A 12,643-nucleotide genomic window follows, 5' to 3' on the forward strand; every position below is an offset into this window, starting at 1 on the left:
TTGAGAAGCAAAAAACATTCACTTTCAGGTATGTGAGGTTTTGTCATTTAAGCATACTGACTTTTCAAAATCAGGTAAAGTACCTTTATATTTAGGTGATGTTGCAACTGAAATCATGAGACCACAGTTCATTGATTTTAGAACATATCCCTGAATTACAAGAACTGATAATTCAAGAAGCAGAATGAGCTAATGAATTAGTCTGTTTGATTCTGCATAATCCATACTTGGTATCACTCATCCTTTGAGAAGTGTTTCTACCACAGAAGTCAGTAGTAGAAATAGCATTTAGAGGGGCATACAAAATGTTGGTATTTCTTCCAGAAACAAACTCTATATAAAATAATTTCTTAAGCTATAAAGATATTTCGCTTGTGAGAATAAGTGCATGCATATATCCCATGTCCACAGCCCTTTTGATAGGATGACTTTCCCCCGATATGAAAAATTACAGTACTCAGAAAATTTGTAAATATTTTGAGACTTCCTGTGGAGTGAGTGGTTCTGAATCAGGCATCAGATGTGGTTTGGAAACACATTCTCCCTGATGATTTTTCAGGCTAACAAGGTAAATAATATACTCTGTACAATTACTGCAGGTACTTTTCTTCCTTTTTTTGCATGATGAGAAACCAGGAATCTGGACTAAATCAGGAGACATTAATTAACTTGCACAATAAATTCAATGCATCAGCTAAAATGACTACTTACAGCTTTCACCTCCACTGTCATTTTGAATGGTATCAGAATGAACTTAATTTGAAGAGCAAAGATGCATATAATGAAAGATTTCCTTCTGTTTGAAGTGATCATTAGTAATAATGTAGGGACCTTCATCTCATTTAACATTCTCCTATTTATGATCATGCCTGTGTGTATCTTTTGAGCTATGAAACAGTTTCCATTGTGTTAGTTGTAATGACTCAAAACTGTTAAATTCTTAGTCAGCGGTATATCGCACATTCTAATTTTTGCAAACACAGTTGTGCTCAAATACATAAGGTAATCCAAGATACTTCTACCATAATGCCCAGAATCCTAAAACTATAGTTATGCAAGTTTTCATGTTCATATGTTTTTACCAGTTAAGTAACTGATAGAGGAATGGTTATTATAAAAGTGTGATCTCAGGACTATAGATGCCATGTTGCCCCAAACTACCATTCCTGTCTGAGATGGTGATATTTAGTAGTCTGAATAATACTCTAAGGCCTTTAAACTGAGGAAGATAAATTTCATAAATTATTTGCACACAGAAATAAATAAAAACCAATGCTTCAGTAATTTATCCAATTTCAACAATATAAATGCAGTCTATCATGCAGTGACACATGTTGCCTCTGAAGAGCCTGTTGACTGTAATTCTTTGAATGACATAATCTACTTGGTCTGATGGGGAAAGCAGATGCCTGGAATCATAGTTCAAATTCCATCACAGTCAGTATATTTAGTTTGAAAATGATATTTCTCTAACAGTGAAGTTGTTTGATACTGGAATGCTATTGTGTCCCTCTTTCAAAATCTGTTGACTTTTGTTCATGAGAGTCTATGAATCTGAAGTAAGAGGGATCCTGATAAGAAGGGGAAAATGTAGATTTTAATATCCTTGTGGGTTTCACCATGAAACTTCTTAAAACATACATTAGGTGCATATGTCTAAGTGCACATTAATGATGTCCATAGGTGTTGACATGCCTGTTATTTTCAACAGACTGAAGTTTACATATATATTGCACATATATAGTGAGCTAAAATAGAATGATTTTTTCTAAGAATATTTTGTGCATGAAGAGTGTCCTTATATTTCCTTGTCACTAAGCAGACATTTTTTTATAAAACATAGATAAAACACATTAAAGAAACTAATTTTTCTGTGTCTTTAAGGGAAACATCTGATTCTTCAATTTAATAATTTCTTAACACTATGACTTTAACGCTATGGGTGAATACAGGTTGGAGGAAAAGTGGCTGGAAAGTGATCCAGCAGAAAAGGACCTAGAGATGCTGGTTGACAGCCAACTGAACATGAGCCAGCAGTGTGCCCAGGCGGCCAAGAAAACCAGTGGCATCCTGGCCTGTGTCAGGAATAGTGTGGCCAGCAGGGCCAGGGAAATGATTCTTCCCCTGTACTTGGCACTGGTGACACCACACCTCAAATCCTGTGTCCAGTTCTGGGCCCCTCATCAGGAAGGACATTGAGGTGCTGGAGTGTGTCCAGAGAAGGGCAAAGGAGGTGGTGAAGGGTCTCGAGCAAAAGCCCTATGAGGAGCAGCTGAGGGAGCTGGGGTTGCTTAGCCTGGAGAAAAGGAGGCTCAGGGGAGACCTTCTCACTCTCTAAAAATACCTGAAAGGAGGATGTAGCCCAGGGGGGGTTGGTCTTTTCTCACAGGTAACAAGTGACAGGAAGACAGATATAGTCTTTAAGCTGCACCAGTGGAGGTTTAGATTGGACATTAGGAAGAAATTCTTCACAGAAAGGGTGGTTAGACATTGGAATGGACTTTCCAGGGAGGTGGTGGAGTCACCATCCCTGGAGGTGTTCAGGGAAAGACTAGACATAACACTTAGTACTGTGGTCTAGTTGACATAGTGGTGTTTGGTCATAGGCTGATCTTAGAGGTCTTTTCCAACCTAATTGATTCTGAGATTCTGTAAATAGAGAATGGCTGCAAGAAATTTACTTACGTAGATATTGCTGTAGAAAAGATCAGTTGAACAAAGTCTGAGAAGTAGAAGATTACAAGGTGAGAAATATTTTAGAATAAAATATAAATATTTTCTCAACTGCAATAGTATAAATCCCAGAAGACATCTATAAAGATAGAATAGGAGATACAATTTAATTCCTCTTAAAAATAATAGTCTGGTTACAAAGATCCCAGAAGACAGTGCTCTGTAACGACAGAATATACTAACAGCAAGAAGTCCATGACAGATCCGGTGAAACTTGGAGAACTCTATTATTCTATGCCTTTGTGAAATATCTATTAATAAAAAACCAACAAAAACCCACAACATTAAATACTGTGCATCTGTTAAGTTATGCTGGCAAAATGATTCCTAAGAGTGATACAATGTAGACTCAAACCACACATCAGGAATCAACTGGCAGAATAACAAGTGGGGGTTTGTGCCAAGGAGATTTAAGCAGATGTTTATTCTATGACAACTAACTGAGAAATTACTTGAGCATAAAGATAAGGGAACTACATAATGTTGTTATTGATTTTTAAAAGGCACTTGGTAGAGTGTGGCAAGGGGATTATTCTGCACCTTGGAGTATTAGTCCTACAAATCTAAGAGCAATTACCCCTGAATTTAATAAGAATACATAAAGCACAAAGAAAATGAGCAACTTGTTCTCTGATTGTTTTCTCCTCAGATATTTCTTTTCACCTCATTTAGTCAACCATATTTTGGGTGCATCTGGGTAGACAGCTTAAGTAAAATTGCCAGGTCTGATCTCTGCTTTCTAGCTGTATTACCAAAATAGCTCAAGTTTTTAGAGCCATGTCATCAAATCCTTGAAGAGAGTTTAAGGTTTAGATTTCAGACTAGGAAAAGGTCAGGAAATACTGTCTGGACAAAATGAAGCTAGGTAGAGAAAACAGTAAATTTGAACCAGATACAGATTAACTGCTTCAAATTAAAATTACTACATATAATAATGGCATAAGAAAACAAGAGCCTTGACTTAATTGACCCAGCAGTAGGGAAAAAAAATAGGGAGTCTGAAAGATATATCAAACCCACGATCTATAATGTAATGAAAAAAGTTATGCTAGTCATGTGTTAGAATTTTGTACCTCAATCCCTGAGAGAAGGCATTTTAGCAGACTAAAAGCTACATACAAAATGTGTGTTTTGGGACATTAAACCCTATGGCACCTAAAGAAGTCAATGTGCCTGAACCTTTTAGGATGATGAAAACTCAATTCTTTGTACACTTAATAGAGATTCAGAAAACAAGCACTATAATTGTTTTCACAGTTCTTTGTATTCAAGAAATAGTGTGAGTCAGTATTGCAGAAAAATATGAACATTTTATTCTACTGTGAGGATACATGCTGCTTGGAATACTACCGCAAGCATATTTTGCATATTATGAGAGTGCAGTTGGGATTGTAGGTATAAGCTGTTAATGATGCAGTTTTTCAGGTCCTCTAGTGTTCACAAGCATCACCCATCACTGTTCATGACTCCCTCCCAGGCTCAAACAGTGGAATTTATGCTTAATTAAATACAGGTTCACTAAAATAGAGTGAGAGAGACATGAGAAATTATCTTTTTTTAAAATTTTAACAGATATTTGGCTAACAAAAGACTCTCTATTACAATAAATGTAAGCTAAATACAAGGGAACAGGTGCAGCAAAGTGAGGTAAGTCTATAACCCAAACAGTTATAGTCTGCTTAAAATAGGACTTTATTTTCCAAATGGCAAAATGAAAAGCACTGCTTAAGGAATTAAATACTATTTTAGCTGAAGAAAAAAGAAAGTAAGAGAATAGCAAAAATACTTTCTGAAATTTGCACCAAGATAAAATGAGGAGGAATTAATCTAGGAGAAAACAATCCACAGACAAAAATAGAGAAATGGTCACAATTAGGAAGGATATTGGGAATCAGAAGAGAACTAACAAAGGAAAGGGAAATGGACTAACCCGCAACAAAAGCTGCACAGTACTTTGTAGCTCTGAAGATATGGGGCAGGGAGGGGACAGGGAGGAAAAGAAGAACAAAATATACAAGGTATAGTTTCAAGACAATCAAGATGTAGCCCCCAAGCTAAACAAAATTATTGTTTCACTTTTCAGCAAGAAGAATCTTGTTAGCTGATTGAAATGTATCATCCTTGTGGGTCCCTTCCAATGCAGAATATTCAGTGGATCTGTAAATCTGTGACTAAAGATAATCCCACATGACACCAACAGTACACATGAATGAAGAAAAAGATCATCTGAAGAAGCTTTGACACTAAGAATAGTTAAAAGAAGATAAAATGAAAGCACCCATACTGTAACAAGGATATGCTTACTGTAGGATTCATTCCTCTTGAGAGGGCATCAGTATTTAAACTGAGGGGTGGGAAGAAAAGTAAACATAAAATGAAAGGGCATATATTTAAGATATAATTGGGAAAATTTTCTAAGCTAAGACTACACAAAACTAAATTTTTGGGTTTCGAATATTTACAGGTTACCAGCCTCTGAAGGCTAGAAATATTACTGGTTTTCAGGAAGTAGCTCGAATGTTTTTAAAAAGGGACCATTTGATTGTAGCCTAAAGCACTAGTAAATGGCCCTTTGTTACCTTTGTTACTAATGTTATGTGCCTAAGGTAGGAACCATCATTAGAGACACCACCTCATTTTTATAATGAGAAATATTTCCTTACGTGCAGAGGCAAAATTGCTGTTAGTTATTTAGACTTTTCTATGATATTGTATATTGCTTATATTTATATATCATGCAAATGACATCATCAAGCAATATTTACTAATAGAAAATTGTCTGAAACTGAACTCAGACTTTCTTAATTGAATTCTTGACTTGTAGCCTTTTATTGCAACTTTGTAATCTGTAAAGTGAATGTAATGATTCCTCCAGTGTAACGTCTACGTACATTCCTTTTCCATTTGAGATTACAGTGACATTATTAGTCTTATTTTTGTATTTATTTAACTTATTTTGTTTTTTCAGCTCAGGTACAGCAAGAAAATATACAGTAATTGCACAACAGAAAAGAAGGGAACTGGAGATACAGTAAATTTCAGTTAAACTGATTCATCTTGAAAAATTCTAGAGAAAGAAACTTATGGCTGTGTGATTAATGGTACAGTAAAGCAAGTTATAATAATGCATTTATAGTTTTACAGTTATTGAAAAGCTGAATTCTTTCTTGAGTTTGAAAAGGAAAGAGTTATTGAGATTATGTGAGCCATTTTTTTGCATTTATTATATAGATATTTCTTTGTTTACATCAAATGCAGAGAATTTTAAAATCTATAAACTGATCCAGAAAGGATAGGGTATGAAAACAAGTTAAACAAGTCCTTTTTCCTACTTTAAATAGAAACACTATGTATTAAAATAATTATGAATATTGCTGTTTTCTTTTTAATTTGCTGTTTCGTATAAACTAACGTCATTTACCAGTAACTAAATGAAGAAAATTAAGGGAAATGCAAACAGTAATGATTTTCCACAACAGAAATTGGTGTGATGTAGTATAAATTAAGCTCCTAGTACCACAAATGCCTTGCATGACAAAGCACCAAAAAAGAAATAGCGTTGTCACCAGGTAATTATGTTTGCTACTAGGAAAAAGGGAGAAAAAGCAAATATACACACACACACAAACTCCACCAAGAGAAAACATTTTTAGTGTAAATTTTCTCATAGGTAAAAAATTTTCATGGACTTCAAAGGTTCTTCATCCTGTTTTTAGGCAAGAATTAAAGATGTTCTTGAGACATCTGACCAAATACAACAATCCTCAGAGAAAGCAATTGTTTATATACATTTCTGACAAGGAAGACAAAGAAAGAAAATATGAATCTTCTGAATAACTTAATTGGAATACCAGTCTCCTATTTTTTATCTTTTTTTTCCAGGAAGGTGTTACCTTTGTATCTATCATTACTGAGTAGTGAACAATATAGCTAAACTGATGGTTTGGAAAATAAAAATAAAATACAACAGATTTTGTTTGCATCACTTTATGATTCTTTTGCGAAGGCCATAAAAACCATACCACTTAGGTAAGGAGAAGTTTACATTCAGATCTGTGCCAAGAAACACTGTAGATGGTAACTACAGTGTTTGTAATAAGAAATTTTAAGGATAAAAGCCGAAGAATAATTGGCAACTGTGAAATCTTTCAATACAGATGTTATGCGACAAGATTAAATCTAATTTCCTCTCATGTATTGTTATAATAAATAACAATATTTTTCCCTTATTAGGTGTAAGCAGAGCACTCTGATATTTCTATCTGTTTCAACACACTGCTGAAGAAAGGTAGCAGATGTCATGATAGGGAATGTCACAAATCTATCAATAGGAAAGACACTGCCTTCACAGAAAGCTGTTTATCTATCTTACACCTCATAATAAATTTATGTCATCAGTAGGTAAACATGATTTTGATACAAACACAACTAGAAATATATAAATAAAAATGAAAGAAAAGGATAATTCAGTTGTAATCCTTGGTTATTTCTTTACAGATTTTTTATCTTTTTTATGTGGCACTTCCCTATAGCCTATAGTTTTAACATTCTCAACAATAATGTCTTATTATGAAGGGATATGCTTACATGGGCTCAGCAGATTTTTTCTTTTTTCTTTTTTTTAATTATATGAGAAGGTTCTAATGAGAGTAGAAATTATGATTACTGCAATCTAAAACTCCAAACACCAGTAAAATAATGTATCATAAGACTTATATGAATAGAAAATAATATGGGTTGTTTAAGAAAACACAGCTTGATTTAATATAGCCTTTAGGCAAATATATTCCCAGAGGAAAAGGTTGAATAGCAATGATTTTGGTACCTAGGAACTTTATCAATGTTACAAATGGCCACTTTTGATCAATTTGAAAAATTGCAAAGGTACCTGGTAGTATAAATAGTTTCTGAATGACAAATTATTTGTCATTGTAACTATCTATTAATGCTGTACCCATGTGTAGAACAAATCTCTTTGGTGATATTTTCTGAACTTGGTAAGGTGATGCAATGTCTTGTTAGCAGACATCAGTTTAACTAATTTTTGGTGCAGTATTTGTACGGTATAGTAAGACAAATTAATACTTGATTACTTGTTTTAAGAAGTATCTTTTGATTGAAACACTGGAATATGGCTGAAATTTTCCACAAAGAAATTATATTGAAGAATTATTGAAAACATACATTTCCATTAATTTTCATTATTGCTATTAAGACCAGCAGTCTTGTAATTATGTGGATAATACAAACTCTCAAATACTTTAGTATTTTACCTGTATTTATTTTATCTTGAGGATCAGGATTCAAGGAGCTCTTAAAATTTTAATAATCCATACTCCTATGATATAAAATGTTTCTAATCAAGTTGTAATATTGAAAAGATACTGTATAAGAATGCAATGATCGAGAAGTTTTATGGAAGCTTGTTATACGATTCTTTTAATTACAACTTTTTGTTAAGCACAGTCTAGTTCTTATCTAGGACTCCAGTTTAAGTTTTTTATAAGGTGCATTTTTCTATATGTACAGAAGAATTCTAATCCATGTTTTAATTATCTGCCAGGAACCTTATTTTCATTCTGATCTATGCATTCCTTTGGTCTCCTGGTGCTTAATTCAAAGGTGATTTCAATCATTATATCCTACCTTGTGTTCAGGTGGTACTAACTGTGTGTAATTATTTCCCCCTGCACAAAATACAAAGACATGAGGCCTTTTGTCTTCATGTGAATCTAGTTCTATCACTAAGCTTCTGGATCCTGTAAAATAAACATAATCTGAAATCAATCTTGTCTGCATCTAATCTTAACTTTTATTTTTAAACAGGCAACTTATGAAAAATATTGTGGAAAATTTTTTACAACATATTCTTATCTCAGTTGAAATCATTAATTTTTAAGTTCTTGACTTTGGCATAGTTCTGCATGAATTATCTGAGATAACTCCAGCAATCTCATTTTTACTGAATATCATAATATCATCAAAGTTTTAACATTTCCACAATCCTAAAAGCCATTAAAAAATAAAACAAAACAAAACAAAAACGAAAACAAAACACCCAAAAAAAACAAAACAAAAAAAAAAAACTAACCACCACACTGAAAGATAGACTTCTGGTATATACGTTGGGTGAATGAATCTGATTACCTGGAAATTGCAATACTCAAGAGGTTAATTAACACACACTAGAATTTCTCAATATACTGCAAGCTGAATAGACGGAATAGTAGATTAACACTGATAAAGCCTCATGAGTTGAGTTAGGAATTTCCTTACAACCACTAATGAATAAAGATATGAGTGACTGAACTTTGGTTGCTTAGACTTCTGGTTTCATCTATTTAACAGCACAAGCCAATAAACAAGACACTTGTGCTCTGAAGGCTTGTTTTAAATCAGTATTGGGACCATGTTGAAAAAATCTGAGCTCTCTCACTGTAGATAATTTCATGTGAAAAGTCAGTATATATAGGGCTCATTTTATGAACTAGACATAAATAGTCTTATAAATGCAGAAAAAACTTATACAGATTTATCATGGAAAATATTTAGAAGAAATACTATTCTGTAAGTGTTCAAATATGATATCCGATATTTAACAACAATCTCATCAGGACCATACAGTCCTGAATTAAAAGAAATAGTAGTGGGAAGGAAGTAAAATTTTAAATATCTAGAATTAAATTTCTGTTGTTCTTCACCTTTCTGTCTGTCCAACTTGTGTTGGTTTCAACGGGATTTTTAGACAGCCAAGGTGCCTCAAAATTAGGGAATGTACATTGAAGTGCTTAAAAATATACTTTAAAGCCTATATTTCCATTTATGCCTAAACTGGAACTACAGAGTACCTAATGCCAGAAAAAGTTTCAGAACAAAACTTTCAAAATAATTTAAGAGATTTATTAGCTTGACTTTGACCTTCAAACCCACTAACTATGCTTATTTTTCATATTTCTAAATCTGTTTTATGTACATTCAACAAGGTTATCTACAGTTCAGTATGTATTAATTCCAGGATAATAATAAAGTGGTGAAAGTTAATTTTACATCAACAGTGACTGAAATATAATTCTTAATCTTACAATAATCCAACTAATGATTATCTTGAGAACAAGCAAATTTTATGCTATATCAGATTAAAATCGATCTAAATATTTAAAGACGCATGACGGATCAAAATTTAAGTCAAGAAAAAAGAAAAGATAGAATGCGAACTGACTGGACTTTAAGGTAGTGAATACAAGAGCTTCAATTTTTAAATTTATCTACCTGGAAGAAATAAAAAAGATGAGAAAATATCCCTAAGCATGACAACAAAGGGAAAAAAGGGTTTGCTACAGAACTTTAAATTTGTGGTTTTTTCTGTGAAAAGCCTACTAAAACTTTTGTGAATTATACTGGATACTGAAGGAATAAATGCCTACCTCTAAATTTTGAAAGTTTTCCATTTAAATTACCTTTGATTCTAGCATTATTTCACTAGCTGGTAGGAAAAAAGATAGTAGAAATCAGATTACTAAACCCCTCCTCACAGGTTTAAGCTTAAATCAATGACACCATATCACATCTGGATGCAGCAGTGTGAGATTTTTTAAATTCTGAGCAGTTGAAAAAAAACATGTACTTGTCAGTATCTCTGGAGGAATACATCAGTGTCATACAGCTTCTGTAAACTTAGCAAGAACAAATATGACAAGAATGAAAAGGTGCTTGATAATGGCATGAATCCATAGTGAAAAGCACCGTGACCTGTGCCGAATCCCAGTGTTAAAAATATTTCTCTCCGTTTTTGTATGCACTTTCCTTTTTACAGGCTGTGAATAATATATTCAGACCAAATAACAAAGTATAGGTGTGCTATGCAAATATATATACTTATCATTTAATAAGCAATTTATTCACTAAATAAAAATTAACAGATTATTGCATGACATAAATTATTATCTTATTTCAATTTGTCTTATTCAAGTGAACTGAAGCCAAGAGAAGCAATATCATGAACAACAGAGATCCCGCTTTCAAGAGGAGGAAAACATCGTAAGAATATCAAACATGATGCAATGGAGAAGAAAGAAGACAAGTCTTTTTCAGCTCCAATCATTTCAGCAAAGGAGCTATCAAATCTGATCACCTTGACCTCCATACCGATTATCAAGGACTACAGACATCAATACTAACCATATGTCAACAGTAGCTCACAGCTAAGTTACCATTTTTTGAATTTTTTTTGAAGACTGGCAGCTTTTTATTTGTAGTGACAGTGATTCATAATATATAAAAATCAAACATTATCATGAAGTGTGCCGTTAATGAACGGAATTAGTAAAGCACCACTTTAAAGCAAAGACTGGCCTGTCTTACCAGTCTTCTAAACACTGTAATTACACTGATGTCTAAATCACTGATATAGATAAATATCAATACAGATCTAGATGATATAAAGAGATATAGACTTAACTGCAACACAGTTACTTGTGCCACTCAAGTGCTGAAATAGATGATTAAAAATTTAATCGATGAACCTAAATATTCTCATCAAGGCAAAAAGACATCTTTTCATCAGAGATAATATTGTTACGTAGTTTTCTTATTAATATTTAGAAGACTCTTCTGTCAAATATACAAACATACTGAATTTTAAAACAATTAGTATACAGCCAGTTTTGCTGCAACATTCTCCAAGAAAAATATTCACAAGAACATTCCCCCACCTGATCAAAATATAAATTCCCCATAAACATGCATATGGAAGGACAATAATCATATACAATCTTCACTTCTATTCTTTACTAAGAGCAAGCTTTTTCCTCTGAATGACTGTTAAACAAAGAGCATTAGCTGAGAATGCAAAAACATTCACTTTCATTGAGTCTGCAGATGCATCAAGTGACACAGAACAGTGTGTCACTGTTTCTGCTGCAGCTGCAAACCAGAGGGACCTGGGCAAGATGGAGGAAGAATGGGCTGCCAGGAACCTCATGAAATTCATCAAGAACAAATGCCAGCTCTTGCTCTGGGCATGACATGGTCTGGGACCACACCACCTGGGGGGCAGCTTGGCAGAGAGAGCTCTAAGGGGATGGTGCTTGATAGCAGGTTGGGCATGAGCCAGCAGTGTGCCCTGAAAGCAAACCAGCCAAGAGCAACCTGGGCTGTGCTAGCACGGTCAGGATGTGCAGAAGAATAGTTATTCTCTTCTTCTCACTGGTCATTAGGCTGTCAGTTTTGTAACCCACTGATTAACTGGAGTATGTTCAGGAGGGAGCCAGTTAACTGGTGGTGGGGTGGAGCTGGTTCAACCTGGAGAAGAGCTGAGTTTGAAGGAACCTAACATTAACACACCTTGCTGAAGGAAAAATGGAGTCAACTCATCACAGTGATGCAGGGCAGGCGGATAAGACATAGTGACTGTAAGTTTAAACAATAGACGTCTTCCCTGCATAAAGGAGAAGCATTTTTCCGCATGAAGACAGTCAGGAACTCGAACAGAGTCCTCCTGAGGTTCCTTCTAAGTTGAATGGTCCCGGAATGTCATGTTTCTCTGTGTGACATCAGAAAACTACAAAGAGGCTGAAGACTGATTCTGTGATAAAAGAAAAAGAAAAGAAATCCAGACAAATGGAAACCCAAATGACTTATAGGACTTTGATGAAATTTATTTTAATTCCATTCTATTAGAAGTGAGATTAGATCAATGCCAATTACTATAGGAGTAATGAGACCTCATATCCTCTATCTAAAAAATGTCATTATGAATTTATAATATGAACAGTTCTTTCTATCAATTATGCAATTCTCTTCAGCAAAAAAATATGCAGACAAGTGCTCTCTTAATTTTAAGTCCTTTATTTTGTAAACTTCTGGAGTGGCTCTTGCTGGCTTATGACAGCAGCAAATGAAATGTTATGAG

The 12,643-nt window shown here is 34.0% G+C and overlaps 1 pseudogene; it reads left to right on the plus strand.

Moving 5' to 3' along the window:
• The first annotated feature begins 1,938 nt into the window (after window positions 1–1,938).
• LOC108449119 lies at window positions 1,939–3,040 on the plus strand (annotated as a pseudogene).
• Window positions 3,041–12,643: the final 9,603 nt, after the last annotated feature.

The sequence above is a fragment of the Corvus brachyrhynchos genome, unplaced genomic scaffold (assembly GCF_000691975.1).
Source record: "Corvus brachyrhynchos isolate BGI_N302 unplaced genomic scaffold, ASM69197v1 scaffold17, whole genome shotgun sequence".
NCBI classification, from domain to species: domain Eukaryota; kingdom Metazoa; phylum Chordata; class Aves; order Passeriformes; family Corvidae; genus Corvus; species Corvus brachyrhynchos.